The sequence below is a fragment of the Leptodactylus fuscus genome, unplaced genomic scaffold (genome assembly GCF_031893055.1).
Source record: "Leptodactylus fuscus isolate aLepFus1 unplaced genomic scaffold, aLepFus1.hap2 HAP2_SCAFFOLD_235, whole genome shotgun sequence".
NCBI classification, from domain to species: domain Eukaryota; kingdom Metazoa; phylum Chordata; class Amphibia; order Anura; family Leptodactylidae; genus Leptodactylus; species Leptodactylus fuscus.
Window position 1 is genome coordinate 1 of NW_027440258.1, and position 18,774 is coordinate 18,774.

The 18,774-nt window shown below is 48.7% G+C and overlaps 7 non-coding genes across 7 annotated transcripts; 2 read left to right on the top strand and 5 right to left on the bottom strand.

Moving 5' to 3' along the window:
* Positions 1–10,856: 10,856 nt before the first annotated feature.
* Positions 10,857–10,928, bottom strand: TRNAA-UGC (transfer RNA alanine (anticodon UGC)). The gene has a single exon. It is a non-coding gene; the product is annotated as a tRNA-Ala (tRNA).
* A 907-nt stretch (positions 10,929–11,835) lies between these two features.
* TRNAA-CGC (transfer RNA alanine (anticodon CGC)) lies at positions 11,836–11,908 on the bottom strand. Its single transcript has one exon. It is a non-coding gene; the product is annotated as a tRNA-Ala (tRNA).
* Positions 11,909–12,471: 563 nt separating this feature from the next.
* TRNAA-UGC (transfer RNA alanine (anticodon UGC)) lies at positions 12,472–12,543 on the bottom strand. The gene has a single exon. It is a non-coding gene; the product is annotated as a tRNA-Ala (tRNA).
* Positions 12,544–12,866: 323 nt separating this feature from the next.
* Positions 12,867–12,938, top strand: TRNAA-UGC (transfer RNA alanine (anticodon UGC)). Its single transcript has one exon. It is a non-coding gene; the product is annotated as a tRNA-Ala (tRNA).
* A 568-nt stretch (positions 12,939–13,506) lies between these two features.
* Positions 13,507–13,578, bottom strand: TRNAA-CGC (transfer RNA alanine (anticodon CGC)). The gene has a single exon. It is a non-coding gene; the product is annotated as a tRNA-Ala (tRNA).
* Positions 13,579–15,420: 1,842 nt separating this feature from the next.
* TRNAA-CGC (transfer RNA alanine (anticodon CGC)) lies at positions 15,421–15,492 on the bottom strand. Its single transcript has one exon. It is a non-coding gene; the product is annotated as a tRNA-Ala (tRNA).
* Positions 15,493–16,936: 1,444 nt separating this feature from the next.
* Positions 16,937–17,008, top strand: TRNAA-UGC (transfer RNA alanine (anticodon UGC)). Its single transcript has one exon. It is a non-coding gene; the product is annotated as a tRNA-Ala (tRNA).
* The last annotated feature ends 1,766 nt before the right edge of the window (positions 17,009–18,774 follow it).

Consider the following 18,774-nt stretch of genomic DNA (forward strand, 5'->3'; position numbering starts at 1 on the left):
AGCCTCTAAACAGCTCAGTTTGGGCAAATTCATGGTGGAGGGAGCCTCTAAAAACCCCAGTTTGGACCAATTCATGGTGGAGGGAGCCTCTAAAAACCCCAGTTTGGACCAATTCATGGTGGAGGGAGCCTCTAAAAACCCCAGTTTGGACCAATTCATGGTGGAGGGAGCCTCTAAACAGCCCAGTTTGGGCAAATTCATGGTGGAGGGAGCCTCTAAAAACCCCCAGTTTGGACCAATTCATGGTGGAGGGAGCCTCTAAAAACCCCAGTTTGGACCAATTCATGGTGGAGGGAGCCTCTAAACAGCCCAGTTTGGGCAAATTCATGGTGGAGGGAGCCTCTAAAAACCCCCAGTTTGGACCAATTCATGGTGGAGGGAGCCTCTAAAAACCCCAGTTTGGACCAATTCATGGTGGAGGGAGCCTCTAAACAGCCCAGTTTGGGCAAATTCATGGTGGAGGGAGCCTCTAAACAGCCCAGTTTGGGCAAATTCATGGTGGAGGGAGCCTCTAAAAACCCCAGTTTGGACCAATTCATGGTGGAGGGAGCCTCTAAAAACCCCAGTTTGGACCAATTCATGGTGGAGGGAGCCTCTAAACAGCCCAGTTTGGGCAAATTCATGGTGGAGGGAGCCTCTAAAAACCCCAGTTTGGACCAATTCATGGTGGAGGGAGCCTCTAAAAACCCCAGTTTGGACCAATTCATGGTGGAGGGAGCCTCTAAACAGCCCAGTTTGGACCAATTCATGGTGGAGGGAGACTCTAAAAACCCCAGTTTGGACCAATTCATGGTGGAGGGAGCCTCTAAACAGCCCAGTTTGGACCAATTCATGGTGGAGGGAGCCTCTAAAAACCCCAGTTTGGACCAATTCATGGTGGAGGGAGCCTCTAAAAACCCCAGTTTGGACCAATTCATGGTGGAGGGAGCCTCTAAACAGCCCAGTTTGGGCAAATTCATGGTGGAGGGAGCCTCTAACCAGCCCAGTTTGGACCAATTCATGGTGGAGGGAGCCTCTAAAAACCCCAGTTTGGACCAATTCATGGTGGAGGGAGCCTCTAAACAGCCCAGTTTGGGCAAATTCATGGTGGAGGGAGCCTCTAAAACCCCCCAGTTTGGACCAATTCATGGTGGAGGGAGCCTCTAAAAACCCCAGTTTGGACCAATTCATGGTGGAGGGAGTCTCTAAACAGCTCAGTTTGGGCAAATTCATGATGGAGGGAGCCTCTAAAAACCCCAGTTTGGACCAATTCATGGTGGAGGGAGCCTCTAAAACCCCCAGTTTGGACCAATTCATGGTGGAGGGAGCCTCTAAACAGCTCAGTTTGGGCAAATTCATGGTGGAGGGAGCCTCTAAAAACCCCAGTTTGGACCAATTCATGGTGGAGGGAGCCTCTAAAAACCCCAGTTTGGACCAATTCATGGTGGAGGGAGCCTCTAAAAACCCCAGTTTGGACCAATTCATGGTGGAGGGAGCCTCTAAACAGCCCAGTTTGGGCAAATTCATGGTGGAGGGAGCCTCTAAAAACCCCCAGTTTGGACCAATTCATGGTGGAGGGAGCCTCTAAAAACCCCCAGTTTGGATCAATTCATGGTGGAGGGAGCCTCTAAAAACCCCAGTTTGGACCAATTCATGGTGGAGGGAGCCTCTAAACAGCCCAGTTTGGGCAAATTCATGGTGGAGGGAGCCTCTAAAAACCCCCAGTTTGGACCAATTCATGGTGGAGGGAGCCTCTAAAAACCCCAGTTTGGACCAATTCATGGTGGAGGGAGTCTCTAAACAGCTCAGTTTGGGCAAATTCATGATGGAGGGAGCCTCTAAAACCCCCAGTTTGGACCAATTCATGGTGGAGGGAGCCTCTAAAAACTCCAGTTTGGACCAATTCATGGTGGAGGGAGTCTCTAAACAGCTCAGTTTGGGCAAATTCATGATGGAGGGAGCCTCTAAAAACCCCAGTTTGGACCAATTCATGGTGGAGGGAGCCTCTAAAAACCCCAGTTTGGACCAATTCATGGTGGAGGGAGCCTCTAAACAGCCCAGTTTGGGCAAATTCATGGTGGAGGGAGCCTCTAAAAACCCCCAGTTTGGACCAATTCATGGTGGAGGGAGCCTCTAAAAACCCCCAGTTTGGATCAATTCATGGTGGAGGGAGCCTCTAAAAACCCCAGTTTGGACCAATTCATGGTGGAAGGAGCCTCTAAACAGCCCAGTTTGGGCAAATTCATGGTGGAGGGAGCCTCTAAACAACCCAGTTTGGGCAAATTCATGGTGGAGGGAGCCTCTAACCAGCCCAGTTTGGACCAATTCATGGTGGAGGGAGCCTCTAAAAACCCCAGTTTGGACCAATTCATGGTGGAGGGAGCCTCTAAAAACCCCAGTTTGGACCAATTCATGGTGGAGGGAGCCTCTAAAAAACCCAGTTTGGACCAATTCATGGTGGAGGGAGCCTCTAAACAGCTCAGTTTGGGCAAATTCATGGTGGAGGGAGCCTCTAAAAACCCCAGTTTGGACCAATTCATGGTGGAGGGAGCCTCTAAAAACCCCAGTTTGGACCAATTCATGGTGGAGGGAGCCTCTAAAAACCCCAGTTTGGACCAATTCATGGTGGAGGGAGCCTCTAAACAGCCCAGTTTGGGCAAATTCATGGTGGAGGGAGCCTCTAAAAACCCCCAGTTTGGACCAATTCATGGTGGAGGGAGCCTCTAAAAACCCCAGTTTGGACCAATTCATGGTGGAGGGAGCCTCTAAACAGCCCAGTTTGGGCAAATTCATGGTGGAGGGAGCCTCTAAAAACCGCCAGTTTGGACCAATTCATGGTGGAGGGAGCCTCTAAAAACCCCAGTTTGGACCAATTCATGGTGGAGGGAGCCTCTAAACAGCCCAGTTTGGGCAAATTCATGGTGGAGGGAGCCTCTAAACAGCCCAGTTTGGGCAAATTCATGGTGGAGGGAGCCTCTAAAAACCCCCAGTTTGGACCAATTCATGGTGGACGGAGCCTCTAAAAACCCCAGTTTGGACCAATTCATGGTGGAGGGAGCCTCTAAACAGCCCAGTTTGGGCAAATTCATGGTGGAGGGAGCCTCTAAAAACCCCAGTTTGGACCAATTCATGGTGGAGGGAGCCTCTAAAAACCCCAGTTTGGACCAATTCATGGTGGAGGGAGCCTCTAAACAGCCCAGTTTGGACCAATTCATGGTGGAGGGAGACTCTAAAAACCCCAGTTTGGACCAATTCATGGTGGAGGGAGCCTCTAAACAGCCCAGTTTGGACCAATTCATGGTGGAGGGAGCCTCTAAAAACCCCAGTTTGGACCAATTCATGGTGGAGGGAGCCTCTAAAAACCCCAGTTTGGACCAATTCATGGTGGAGGGAGCCTCTAAACAGCCCAGTTTGGGCAAATTCATGGTGGAGGGAGCCTCTAACCAGCCCAGTTTGGACCAATTCATGGTGGAGGGAGCCTCTAAAAACCCCAGTTTGGACCAATTCATGGTGGAGGGAGCCTCTAAACAGCCCAGTTTGGGCAAATTCATGGTGGAGGGAGCCTCTAAAAACCCCCAGTTTGGACCAATTCATGGTGGAGGGAGCCTCTAAAAACCCCAGTTTGGACCAATTCATGGTGGAGGGAGTCTCTAAACAGCTCAGTTTGGGTAAATTCATGATGGAGGGAGCCTCTAAAAACCCCAGTTTGGACCAATTCATGGTGGAGGGAGCCTCTAAACAGCTCAGTTTGGGTAAATTCATGGTGGAGGGAGCCTCTAAAAACCCCAGTTTGGACCAATTCATGGTGGAGGGAGCCTCTAAAAACCCCAGTTTGGACCAATTCATGGTGGAGGGAGCCTCTAAAAACCCCAGTTTGGACCAATTCATGGTGGAGGGAGCCTCTAAACAGCCCAGTTTGGGCAAATTCATGGTGGAGGGAGCCTCTAAAAACCCCCAGTTTGGACCAATTCATGGTGGAGGGAGCCTCTAAAAACCCCCAGTTTGGATCAATTCATGGTGGAGGGAGCCTCTAAAAACCCCAGTTTGGACCAATTCATGGTGGAGGGAGCCTCTAAACAGCCCAGTTTGGGCAAATTCATGGTGGAGGGAGCCTCTAAACAGCCCAGTTTGGGCAAATTCATGGTGGAGGGAGCCTCTAAAAACCCCAGTTTGGACCAATTCATGGTGGAGGGAGCCTCTTAAAACCCCAGTTTGGACCAATTCATGGTGGAGGGAGCCTCTAAACAGCCCAGTTTGGACCAATTCATGGTGGAGGGAGCCTCTAAAAACCCCAGTTTGGACCAATTCATGGTGGAGGAAGCCTCTAAACAGCCCAGTTTGGACCAATTCATGGTGGAGGGAGCCTCTAAACAGCTCAGTTTGGGCAAATTCATGGTGGAGGGAGCCTCTAAAAACCCCAGTTTGGACCAATTCATGGTGGAGGGAGCCTCTAAAAACACCAGTTTGGACCAATTCATGGTGGAGGGAGCCTCTAAAAACCCCAGTTTGGACCAATTCATGGTGGAGGGAGCCTCTAAACAGCCCAGTTTGGGCAAATTCATGGTGGAGGGAGCCTCTAAACAGCCCAGTTTGGGCAAATTCATGGTGGAGGGAGCCTCTAAAAACCCGCAGTTTGGACCAATTCATGGTGGAGGGAGCCTCTAAAAACCCCAGTTTGGACCAATTCATGGTGGAGGGAGCCTCTAAACAGCTCAGTTTGGGCAAATTCATGGTGGAGGGAGCCTCTAAAAACCCCAGTTTGGACCAATTCATGGTGGAGGGAGCCTCTAAAAACCCCAGTTTGGACCAATTCATGGTGGAGGGAGCCTCTAAAAACCCCAGTTTGGACCAATTCATGGTGGAGGGAGCCTCTAAACAGCCCAGTTTGGGCAAATTCATGGTGGAGGGAGCCTCTAAAAACCCCCAGTTTGGACCAATTCATGGTGGAGGGAGCCTCTAAAAACCCCAGTTTGGACCAATTCATGGTGGAGGGAGCCTCTAAACAGCCCAGTTTGGGCAAATTCATGGTGGAGGGAGCCTCTAAACAGCCCAGTTTGGGCAAATTCATGGTGGAGGGAGCCTCTAAAAACCCCAGTTTGGACCAATTCATGGTGGAGGGAGCCTCTAAAAACCCCAGTTTGGACCAATTCATGGTGGAGGGAGCCTCTAAAAACCCCAGTTTGGACCAATTCATGATGGAGGGTGCCCCTAAACAGCCCAGTTTGGACCAATTCATGGTGGAGAGAGCCTCTAAAAACCCCAGTTTGGACCAATTCATGGTGGAGGGAGCCTCTAAACAGGCCAGTTTGGGCAAATTCATGGTGGAGGGAGCCTCTAAACAGGCCAGTTTGGGCAAATTCATGGTGGAGGGAGCTTCTAACCAGCCCAGTTTGGACCAATTCATGGTGGAGGGAGCCTCTAAAAACCCCAATTTGGACCAATTCATGGTGGAGGGAGCCTCTAAAAACCCCAGTTTGGACCAATTCATGGTGGAGGGAGCCGCTAAACAGCCCAGTTTGGACCAATTCATGGTGGAGGGAGCCTCTAACCAGCAGAGTTGGTGGAAATCAGGGTGGAGGGAGCCTCTAACCAGCAGAGTTGTGGGAAAGCAGGGTGGATGGAGCCTCTAACCAGCAGAGTTGGGGGAAATCAGGGTGGAGGGAGCCTAGTATTAGCAGAATTGTGCAACGCTTATGGTGGATGAGTATGAGGATGCGGAGGAATTGGAGAGGTTGAGTACAGACATGGAGTTTCATGTTGGGGTGCTTTACACAGGTGGGCCCAAAAATGAAGGCTCTATCCAGTGGTGGTTCATTTTTATCAAAGTGAGCCGGTCGGCACTCTCAGCTGACAGACGGGTGCGCTTGTCAGTGATGATGCCACCGGCTGCACTGAACACCCTCTCAGATAGGACGCTGGCGGCAGGACAGGACAGCACCTCCAAGGCATATAGGGCAAGTTCAAGCCACAGGTCCAACTTCGACACCCAATACGTGTAGGGCGCAGAGGGGTCGGAGAGGACAGGGCTGTGGTCGGAAAGGTATTCCCGCAACATGCGCCTATACTTCTCACGCCTGGTGACACTAGGACCCTCCGTGGCGGCACTTTGGCGAGGGGGTGCCATCAAGGTGTCCCAGACCTTAGACAGTGTGCCCCTCGTTTGTGTGGACCGGTGAGAACTTGGTTGCCTACTGGAGGAACTGCCCTCCCTGCCGCCAACGTCACATGCTGGAAACATCTCCATCATATTCTGCACCAATTGCCTGTGGCAAGCATTGATGCGATTGGCCCTCCCCTCTACCGGAATAAAAGACGAGATGTTGTTTTTATACCGGGGGTCAAGGATAGCAAAGATCCAGTACTGGTTGTCCTCCATGATTTTGACAATACGCTTGTCGGTTGTAAAGCACCCCAACATGAACTCAGCCATGTCTGCCACAGTGTTAGTTGGCATGACTCCTCTGGCCCCACCGGAAAGTTCAATCTCCATTTCCTCCTCATCCTCCATGTCTACCCATCCGCGCTGCAACAATGGGACGATTCGAAGTTGCCCGGAAGCCTCCTGTATCACCATCACATCATCGGACAACTCTTCTTCCTCCTCCTCCTCCTCCTCCACCTCCATTAAACGCAGTGAAGCGGACAGATGTGTGGACCTACTCTCCAGCTGTGATGGATCGGATGCTATCCCTAACTCCTCTGTGTGATCTGAGTTATCCCTGATGTCAATCAGGGATTCTCTCAGAACACACAAGAGCGGGATTGTAAGGCTCACCATCGCATCCTCAGAGCTCACCCTCCTTGTGGACTCCTCAAACACCCGTAGGATGTCACAAAGGTCTCTCATCCATGGCCACTCATGGATGAGAAACTGAGGCAGCTGACTTTGTGGCACCCTAGGGTTTTGTAGCTGGTATTCCATCAAAGGTCTCTGCTGCTCAACTACTCTATTCAACATCTGAAACGTTGAGTTCCAGCGTGTGGGGACGTCGCACAAAAGCCGGTGTTGTGGCACATGCAGGCGTTGCTGGAGAGATTTTAAGCTAGCAGCGGCTACTGTCGACTTGCGAAAGTGGGCGCACATGCGCCGCACTTTCACCAGTAGCTCTGGAACATTGGGGTAGCTCTTTAGGAAACGTTGCACCACTAGGTTGAAGACGTGGGCCAGGCATGGAACATGTTGGAGTCCGGCAAGCTCCAGAGCTGCTACCAGGTTCCGGCCGTTATCACAAACGACCATGCCTGGGCCCAGGTGCAGCGGCTCAAACCATATTGCCGTCTCATCGAGGAGGGCATCCCTCACCTCGGAGGCAGTGTGCTGTCTGTCCCCCAAGCTGATCAGCTTCAGCACAGCCTGCTGACGTCTACCAACGCCAGTGCTGCAACGTTTCCAACTCGTAGCTGGGGTCAATCTAACAGCGGAGGAGGAGGCGGTGGCGGAGGAGGAGGCGGTAGAGGAGGAGGAGGAGGGGGGTGTTCTTCTCGTGTCCCTGCCAGGAATGTTAGGCGGGGAGACGAGGTACACCGGGCCAGTTTGGGAAGCAGTCCCAGCCTCAACTACATTCACCCAGTGTGCCGTCAGTGAAATGTAGCGTCCCTGTCCGCATGCACTTGTCCACGCGTCGGTGGTCAAGTGGACCTTTGTGCAAAGCGCGGAACTAAGGGCCCGCCTGATGTTGAGTGACACGTGCTGGTGCAAGGCGGGGACGGCACACCGGGAGAAGTAGTGACGGCTAGGGACGGCATAGCGAGGTGCCGCAGTTGCCATCAGGTCCAGGAAGGCGGGAGTTTCAACAAGCCGGAACGCCAACATCTCCTGGGCCAGCAGTTTAGCGATGTTGGCGTTCAAGGCTTGCGCGTGTGGGTGGTTAGCAGTGTATTTCTGCCGCTGCTCCAATGTCTGAGAGATGGTGGGTTGTTGTAAAGAAGCGCCTGATGGTGCCTTTGATGGTGCAGGAGAAGGAGATAAGACAGGAACAGGGGAGGATGAGGGAGAAGTCAACAAAGTGGCGGAGGCAGATGAAGTGGTGTCCTGGCTCGTCCTCTGGAGTGCATCGCCAGCACAGTCAGCAGTGGCAGTGGCAGAGGCAGAGGCAGTGGCAGAGGCAGTGGCAGTGGCGTGAACGGCAGGCGGCCTTTGTCCTGCCGTTGCTGCCTGCCACTGATTCCAGTGCTTGGATTCCAAATGACGGCGCATTGAAGTGGTGGACAGGTTGCTCTTCTCAGAGCCCCTAATCAATTTCGAGAGGCAAATTGTGCAGACAACACTATATCTGTCCTCGGCGCATTCCTTGAAAAAACTCCACACCTTCGAGAAACGTGCCCTCGAGGTGGGAGTTTTTCGGGGCTGGGTACGAACTGGAACATCTTGGGAGATTCCGGGTGTGGCCTGGCTTCGCCTAAGCTGCTGACCTCTGCCTCTGCCTCTAGCTACCCTTTTTGGTGCTGCACTTGCCTCAACATCCACACTACTTTCCCCGCTTGACATCCCCCCTGTCCAGGTCGGGTCAGTGTCCTCATCATCCACCACTTCCTCTTCCAACTCCTGTCTCATCTCCTCCTCCCGCACAATGCGCCGGTCAACTGGATGCCCTGACGGCAACTGCGTCACATCATCGTCGATGAGGGTGGGTTGCTGGTCATCCACCACCAAATCGAACGGAGATGGAGGAGACTCTAGTGTTTGAGCATCTGGACACAGGAGTAGGCACGGGACGCCCTGTGGCTTCACTGCTACCTTGCTCCCCAGAACCATTCCCCCGACCTCGCCCACGGCCTCGTCCACGTCCCTTTCCGGGAGCCTTGCGCATTTTGAATTCCCAGTTAGAAATTGGCACTATATACCAGTAGTAAAAATTGTGGGTGCACGTAACCCCAATATATTCTTTGAATTCCCAGTCAGACAATGGCACTGTATACCAGTAGTAAAAATTGTGGGTGCACGTAACCCCAATATATTCTTTGAATTCCCAGTCAGAAACTGGCACTGTATACCAGTAGTAAAAATTGTGGGTGCACGTAACCCCAATATATTCTTTGAATTCCCAGTCAGACAATGGCACTATATACCAGTAGTAAAAATTGTGGGTGCACGTAACCCCAATATATTCTTTGAATTCCCAGTCAGACAATGGCACTGTATACCAGTAGTAAAAATTGTGGGTGCACGTAACCCCAATATATTCTTTGAATTCCCAGTCAGACAATGGCACTATATACCAGTAGCAAGAAATGAGGGTATTTATAACCCCAATATATTCTTTGAATTCCCAGTCAGACAATGGCACTGTATACCAGTAGTAAAAATTGTGGGTGCACGTAACCCCAATATATTCTTTGAATTACCAGTCAGAAACTGGCACTATATGGCAGTAGCAAGAAATGAGGGTATTTGTAACCCCAATATATTCTTTGAATTCCCAGTCAGAAACTGGCACTGTATACCAGTAGTAAAAATTGTGGGTGCACGTAACCCCAATATATTCTTTGAATTCCCAGTCAGACAATGGCACTATATACCAGTAGCAAAAATTGTGGGTGTATATAGCCCCAATTCTATTGCTAGGGGACTTGCAGGGTATTTCTGAGGTGAAGGTGGGGGGCAAACCGTTGGAACGGTGATTTGGGGTGTATATATGGGGTATACGGGAATACACTGTCAGTGTGTTCCATTCAGGATCCTGGGAAAGCTGGGTTGCGGCGATTGAGCCCGTCAGTGCCACGTTACACTGACAAGCTTCTCCCTGGAATTGAAGTTATATGTAAGCCCAATATATTCTTTGAATTCCCAGTCAGACAATGGCACTATATGGCAGTAGCAAAAATAGTGGGTGTATATAGCCCCAATTCTATTGCTAGGGGACTTGCAGGGTATTTCTGGGGTGAAGGTGGGGGGGCACACCGTTGGAACGGGTATCGGGGGTATATATCGGGTATACGGGAATACACTGACAGTGTATTCCATTCAGGATCCTGGGAAAGCTGGGTTGCGGCGATTGAGCCCGTCAGTGCCATGTTACACTGACAAGCTTCTCCCTGGAATTTAGCTCTTACAAGAGCTGTTGTGGTTGTCTTCTCCTTCCTATCTAGCCTGTCCCTGCCTACCCAGAATCTAAGCCCTAGCTAGCTGGACGCGAACCTGGGCGTCGCTGTTCTTTTAAATTAGAGGTCACATGTTTTCGGCAGCCAATGGGTTTTGCCTACTTTTCTCAACGTCACCGGTGTCGTAGTTCCTGTCCCACCTACCCTGCGCTGTTATTGGAGCAAAAAAGGCGCATGGGAAGGTGGGAGGGGAATCGAGTAATGGCGCACTTTACCACGCGGTGTTCGATTCGATTCGAACATGCCGAACAGCCTAATATCTGATCGAACATGAATTCGATAGAACACTGTTCGCTCATCTCTAATCATTATGTGATTAGTAAAGTGGAAATACATAATAATAATACCGCCATACAGATATAATGTAGCCATACAGCGCCCACATACAGTACACCGAAATAACACTGTCCTACAAATAAATACTAAAAACATAGAGTGCATATAAATGATACTGTCACACTGTGCAAAACAATAATACCACTATATAGTGCACACGGATAATACTCCCATACTATACACATTAGTAGTGCTACTACGCAGTACACGTAAAAAAACACTTTTGTGTTTCAACAAGTCGAAGTGCGTACATGGATGTTTTTGTGTATGAGTTGACTGCCCCCTACTGTCCACCATGAGCTTATGTTTCCACATTATATGATGGTGAACGATACAATCTTTTTATTTTTTGACAAAATCCAGTTGTTTGAGGATCATCCAGACACCCGAGCTCTGAAATTTGTCATCTTTATTGTATTTAGATAAACTTGTACAAAACATGGAGGTGTCGGGGATTGAACCCATGGCCTCATACATGCAAAGCACACGCTCTACCACTGAGCTACATCCCCTACATAACAATTCCTTTAATGTTCCCAATTCTGAGATGAAACAACACATTGCATTGAGCCCCTGTACTGAGGGGAAATAATCCCAGCAGGTATTAGGCCCTATTTAGTTACACATCTCTGCCGCTGCCCACAGCCACCTTTGCTTACATTTCAGTCCTTTAGGGGGCCCCATGCATCAAATATCATGTAGCTGAGGCTGAACAGTGTCAGGATGTTGTTGACAGCGATGTGATATGCAACACACAGGGCCCCCTGGAGGGCTGAAGTGTAAGCGAATGATAGATAGCAGGACTATTTTTCTCAGATCTCAAAAACAAAAGAAACACCGAGCAACCCGTAGTGGAGATCGTACTGATAGTGATAATTTCAGATGACAAAAAACAGGCTCACCTTTTAGGTAGTGTGCATACACAACTGTTTTGTTGATGATGGGATCACTTGGCCAAGGATCCCTCTCAGGATTGGATGCAGCTGCAGGGTACCTCACACCTCACGGGTGTATGTATGGGTGTATGGAACCTTGCCTTCCGCCGGGTTAACAAGCCTCCTGGCCTGACGGTAAAGAACTTTTACACCTGAAGAAGGGCAGAGTTATGCCCGAAATGCGTAGTGTGTTGTTCAATAATAATCGTATATTTACTCATCCATTTGGCAAGCGCAGGTCCTTTGTGTCCAAGTTTGCAGTCACTAAGGAGCACTATTTATTACATCACTGGCCATGTATTTCTATACATGTATTGTGTCAGCTACACCGCCCCCTAGTGGTCACTATCGACATAGGAGTCTAAAATGGTGAACAGATAATATTCAGCCTTTATAATACAGACGGGCAGAGGTTTCCTGAATTCCTGCACATTCATCAGTTTTCTGGATCTTTGATATTTTTGTAGTTGTTTATCACAAAACATGGAGATGCCGGGGATTGAACCCGGGGGCCTCATACATGCGAAGCATGCGCTCTACCACTGAGCTACATCCCCTATACGAAAACCTCTAAAAATACTCCAATTCCAGAGACAATATACTACATGTAGCCCTATTGTGTTGTTATTACTGGAAATCCTTATGTGATTAGTAAAGTGGAAATATATAATAATAATACCGCCATATAGATAAAATGTGGCCATACAGCGCCCACATACAGTACACCGAAATAACACTGTCTTGCAAATAAATATTAAAAACATAGAGTGCATATAAATGATACTGTCACACTGTGCAAAACAATAATACCACCATATAGTGCACATGGATAATACTCCCATACTATACACATTAGCAGTGCTACCACGCAGTACACGTAAAAGAAACACTTTTGTGTTTCAACAAGTTGAAGTGCGTACATGGATGTTTTTGTGTTTGAGTTGACTGCCCCCTACTGTCCACCATGCGCTTATGTTTCCACATTATATGATGGTGAACGATACAATCTTTTATTTTTAAGCTTATTTTTTGACACAATTCAGTTGTTTGAGGATCATCCCGACACCTAAGCGCTGAAATGTAGCATCTGTATTGTATTTAGATAAACCTGTACAGGGCATGGGGATGCCAGGGATTGAACCCGGGGCCTCATACATGCAAAGCACGCGCTCTACCACTGAGCTACATCCCCTGTATAACTATTCCACTAACGTTCCCAATTCTGAGATGAAACAACACGTTCCATTGAGCCCCTGCACTGAGGGGAAATAATCCCAGCAGGTATTAGGTCCTATTTAGTTACCGATCCCTGCCGCTGCCCACAGCCACCTTTGCTTACAATTCAGTCCTCTAGGGGGCTCCATGCGTCTCATATCATGTAGCTGAGGCTGAACCGTGTCAGGATGTTGTTAATAGCAATGTGATATGCAACGCACAGGGCCCCCTGGAGGGCTGAAGTGTAAGCATGACTATTTTTCTCGGATGCATTGGGAGCATAAGTAGGAGCATTGTGTAGGGGATGTAGCTCAGTGGTAGAGCGCATGCTTTGCATGTATGAGGCCCCGGGTTCAATCCCCGGCATCTCCATCTTTTGAGACAAAGAACTACAAAACATCAAAGGTCAGTAAAACTGATATACAGGCAGGAAGTCACACGAAATATGTTCGGGGATAATACGAAGACGGAATTTAATGTAAAAGAGCTTAACCTTTTGTCTGTAGAGAAAATGATGGACACTAGGGGGCAGTCTAGTCCGCACAATACATGTACAGGAATACATTGCCGGTGATCCTGCAGCATCTGGTGACTTCACATCCTACCACCAACGTGATATGCCAGAAATCCAGTATAAATTATCATGTGCCTGACATCTTGCACCTCCTGTCATTGTGGAGCCGAGCCCTGGTCTACAAGGATCCGTATCCAATATGTCCCTACAAGTTGAAGTGCGTACATGGATGTTTTTGTGTATGAGTTGACTGCCCCCTACTGTCCACCATGCGCTTATGTTTCCACATTATATGATGGTGAACGATACAATCTTTTTACTTTTAAGCTTATTTTTTGACAAAATCCAGTTATTTGAGGAACATCCAGACACCTGAGCTATGAAATTTGTCATCTTTATTGTATTTAGATAAACCTGTACAAAACATGGAGATGCCGGGGATTGAACCCGGGGCCTCATACATGCGAAGCATGCGCTCTACCACTGAGCTACATCTCCTATAGGAAACCTCTGAAAATACTCCAATTCCTGAGACAATATACTACGTGTAGCCCTATTGTGTTGATACTACTGGATATCATTATGTGATTAGTAAAGTGGAAATATATAATAATAATACCGCTATATAGATAAAATGTAGCCATACAGCGCCCACATACAGCACACCGAAATAACACTGTCCTACAAACAAATACTAAATACATAGAGTGAATATAAATGATACTGTCACACTGTGCAAAACAATAATACCACCATATAGTGCACACGGATAATACTCCCATACTATACACATTAGTAGTGCTACCTGAGCTACATCCCCTATAGAAGGTGCATTAGTCTATATTGGGTTCACAAGGACACTAACAGCTCAGTGACATGTACCGCAGTTCCGTTTTGCACATTTCCGGTCTGGACGAAACCACCAGGAGATCTCATGAGACAAATCTCGCCAGGTTCCCCCAACAAATGCTCTCAGTGCTGCCCCCTCCTGGATTCAGCAATCTGCCTCCTAAGGCCTCACAGCAGATGTAAACTGGGACTGTCCTGGTGTCCCAAGAGGCCCCCGCTACCATAGGGCCCAGTAGGAGTGCACCATATGCCCTACTAGCAGTTACCCGCGACTTCGTCTGCGGGTTGGCGGTGGCGCTGAACCGCTTATATTTCTTGTCCCCCCATCTCTGCCCCCAGTTTCTTGTCCCCCCAGTTTTTTGTCCCCCCATCTCTTCCCCCAGTTTCTTGCCTCCCATCTCTGCTCACAGCTTCATGTCCCCCCCCCCTACATCGGCCCCAGTGTAGTTGGACTCACCTTGCCACGCTCCCCCGCCGCTCTCTCCGCTCGCTCACTGCACATAGTTGTCGGGCGGCTGGTTGCCTGTGGCATATATGAGGCAGAGCAGGGGCCTTGCGCTGCTTTCCTGGCTTGTCAGTCTTTCGCTGCACTGCGGAGCCGAGCCCTGGTCTACAAGGATCCGTATCCAATATGTGCTTACAAGCTGAAGTGGATACATGAATGTTTTTGTGTTTGAGTTGATTACATCCTAGGCAGGTAGACTGCAATAGAGGCGCCGGTATTATACAGTGCATTGCAGAATACCGGCGCCTCTATTGCAGCCTACCTGCCATACGCAGCCAGCCGCCCAACACCTATGAGCCGCGGGGGAGTGTGGCAAGGTGAGTCCAACTACACTGGGGTGATGTAGGGTAGGGGGGGGGACATGAAGCTGTCCTCCCCGGGACACCCCCTCCCCAACCCCCTCCCCAACCCCCTGTCTCTGCTGCACTGACCTGTTATGTGGTGTGTCGGGTGCAGCAGCCTCCTCCTTAGCCATCCGCGAAGTGTGTAGGTGGCCTGGGATAGCTACGGCGCTGGGACCATGTGGGCTGCCGCCATCTTGCTCACTGTGTCCCTGCTGAATCGGCACGCCCACCTTCAGTCCCCAACCTATGGTGCCGCAGCCCTGGCTCCAGAACCCGCCCACAGCCTGCCATGCACCAATAGGAGGTGCGTGCACAGACCAGTGCTGGCAGAATGCCAGCTGCTACAGCCGTGCCAGAGGGTTTTTTGGAGGGTCACGGTGGCGATTTGGGGTGAGTGGCCCACATTTAAAGTAGCCTATTACCTTTTCCTGGGCAATATGTATGTGTGTGTGAAATTTCCCCAAAATCCATTCAGCCGTTTGGCTGTGATTGAGGAACAAACATCTGAACATTCAAACACACAAACATCCAAACTCACACCTTTATAATATTAATAGGATACGGGCAGATGTTTCCTGAATTCCTGCACATTTATCAGTTTTCTGGATCTTTGATGTTTTTGTAGGTGTTTATCACAAAACATGGAGATGCCGGGGATTGAACCCGGGGCCTCATACATGCGAAGCATGCGCTCTACCACTGAGCTACATCCCCTATGGGAAACCTCTACAAATACTCCAATTCCTGAGACAATATACTACGTGTAGCCCTATTGTGCTGATACTACTGGATATCATTATGTGATTAGTAAAGTGGAAATATACACTCACCGGCCACTTTATTAGGTACACCATGCTAGTAACGGGTTGGACCCCCTTTTGCCTTCAGAACTGCCTCAATTCTTCGTGGCATAGATACAACAAGGTGCTGGAAGCATTCCTCAGAGATTTTGGTCCATATTGACATGATGGCATCACACAGTTGCCGCAGATTTGTCGGCTGCACATCCATGATGCGAATCTCCCGTTCCACCACATCCCAAAGATGCTCCTCTATTGGATTGAGATCTGGTGACTGTGGAGGCCATTGGAGTACAGTGAACTCATTGTCATGTTCAAGAAACCAGTCTGAGATGATTCCAGCTTTATGACATGGCATTGCATTATCCTGCTGAAAGTAGCCATCAGATGTTGGGTACATTGTGGTCATAAAGGGATGGACATGGTCAGCAACAATACTCAGGTAGGCTTTGGCGTTGCAACGATGCTCAGTTGGTACCAAGGGGCCCAAAGAGTGCCAAGAAAATATTCCCCACACCATGACACCACCACCACCAGCCTGAACCGTTACCGATACAAGGCAGGATGGATCCATGCTTTCATGTTGTTGACGTCAAATTCTGACCCTACCATCCGAATGTCGCAGCAGAAATCGAGACTCATCAGACCAGGCAACGTTTTTCCAATCTTCAATTGTCCAATTTCGATGAGCTTGTGCAAATTGTAGCCTCAGTTTCCTGTTCTTAGCTGAAAGGAGTGGCACCCAGTGTGGTCTTCTGCTGCTGTAGCCCATCTGCCTCAAAGTTCGACGTACTGTACGTTCAGAGATGCTCTTCTGGCTACCTTGGTTGTAACGGGTGGCTATTTGAGTCACTGTTGCCTTTCTATCAGCTCGAACCAGTCTGGCCATTCTCCTCTGACCTCTGGCATCAACAACGCATTTCCGCCCACAGAACTGCCGCTCACTAGATGTTTTTTCTTTTTCGGACCATTCTCTGTAAACCCTAGAGATGGTTGTGCGTGAAAATCCCAGTAGATCAGCAGTTTCTGAAATACTCAGACCAGCCCTTCTGGCACCAACAACCATGCCACGTTCAAAGGCACTCAAATCACCTTTCTTCCCCATACTGATGCTCGGTTTGAACTGCAGGAGATTGTCTTGACCATGTCTACATGCCTAAATGCACTGAGTTGCCGCCATGTGATTGGCTGATTAAAAATTAAGTGTTAACGAGCAGTTGGACAGGTGTACCTAATAAAGTGGCCGGTGAGTGTATAAATGCCATATACCTGCCCATAATAATAATAATACCAATGTAATACTGCCATATAGGTGGTATGTAGTCTCAGAAACATGAGCATTTTCACACTGTGTATGAGGGGATGTAACTCAGTGGTAGAGCGCATGCTTTGCATGTATGAGGCCCCGGGTTCAATCCCCGGCATCTCCATGTTTTGTCTTACATAATAATCACTAAAAAGAGATAGGAGTGCACCATCTTCCCTATATTTAATGCGGCCCTGTATTCCCTGCTCATATAATACCGCCAGACAGTTCACCTATACCACCTTATCATATCCAGGGGCCCCTCCCAGATGTTTTGAGAGAGTTGGAGAATAACAGAGGGGCCTTGAGCCTCCTTGTGCACTTAGGCCCATGTATATCTGCCCTCCCCGCAGCCCCTGGAGCTATGATCTCCTCATTACACAATATACACATTTACATATATCTGCCATATATTGGAGCATTTGTTGGTGCGGTCGTGTATTTGGTGTAACTGCTACCTCTGTCTTACTTATCATTATAGGCTCCTAGATCACAAAATATTATTATATACAGTAAAAAAAGTAAAAACAATTTACACAATCTTTTTTTTTTTTTTTTTTTTATTTACATTTTTTTTTTTTTTTTTAGGAAGAATTTGCCATGGAATAAAGTATATGGCACCATCCGGGTCTGGAGCTGCCGTGTCCTGTAACGGATTGTAGTTCAGGCTGTTCTTTTTCCAGGCTTGGATATTCTTTCTGGATAGAAAAAGATAAAATGTTATTATTTCTAAGTTACATGTCACATACATCTGATAGGGCGGAGGGAAAAGATGAAATATAGATGGCTTACCGTCCATAATTTTGGGATGTCTCTGTTCATAGCCCTTCATGGTGAGTTCACAACCAGGGCTGAATACAAGGCAGGATCCTCCCCTGAGGTTATTGTTGGTGCTTCATTGGACGAAGTGCTCACGGCACACGGGGCACAGAGAGTTGGAGTGCAGCCAGATCGAGATGCAACCCTGATGAAAGTTATGAGTACAGGGAAGCTCTGTGACTCGCTCTCCAATCTCATATTCAGTCATGCAGATTACACATGACTGGGCCTCCTCCTGAGATATTACCTCTCTAGTGGGTAAGTTCTGAATCTGCAGAGCTCTCTTGCTGAATCGAGGATACTCTCTTTCCAGCAAAAGAAGATATTGTGCATTTGGTGAAAGTGGTTGCATTTCCGTCATCCCACCTATGCCCAGCAGCCGAAGGAAGCTACTGAATACACGAGTTATAGGGTGGTGGTATACAGGAGATCTGCTTGGAATTGGAACCTCAGGGGGTCTGCGGCTGGGAGGAACCGGATTTGGCCGTTGAAATTCAGTGGTGTCAGCTGTGGATCCACTTGCTGAACGGTTGTTATCACTGCTACTCTCTCCTATTATTCTGGAGGGCTCTGCAGGGGCGGGTCTTAATGGAGAGCGGCTTCTTTCCCTGCTCTCTTCTAGTCCTCTGTGCTGTGGAGGAGCTCTGTCGCGTCTCCCTGTCCTCGCAGTGATAGGATTCCTGCTTCTTTGATGTCCAGTAGAAGGTTCTCCACAATGTCCTAGGGATGACCTCAGTCTATGGACAATTGCTGCCTGACCTGTAAATATATAAAGGTAACACATTTAGCCCATAGGAATGGATCCTGTTATTGCTAAGGGTTTTGAGGAGAAGAGACCCCAGTATAGTTAAGTTCAACAGTAACCTGAATAAAGATATATATCATTTACTGGATGAAGGGACGCCATCAACTAATATTGGACAAACTGGGCCCCATAATCACAAAACAATAAGTCATCTGAAATTTTTTTTTATTCCCAATAAATAAATAAAAGAACTCCCAGCAATGTTAAATCCCCAATGCTAAGGGCTAGTTCACACGTAAAAACCGCCTGGCTTATTTTGGTCCCGA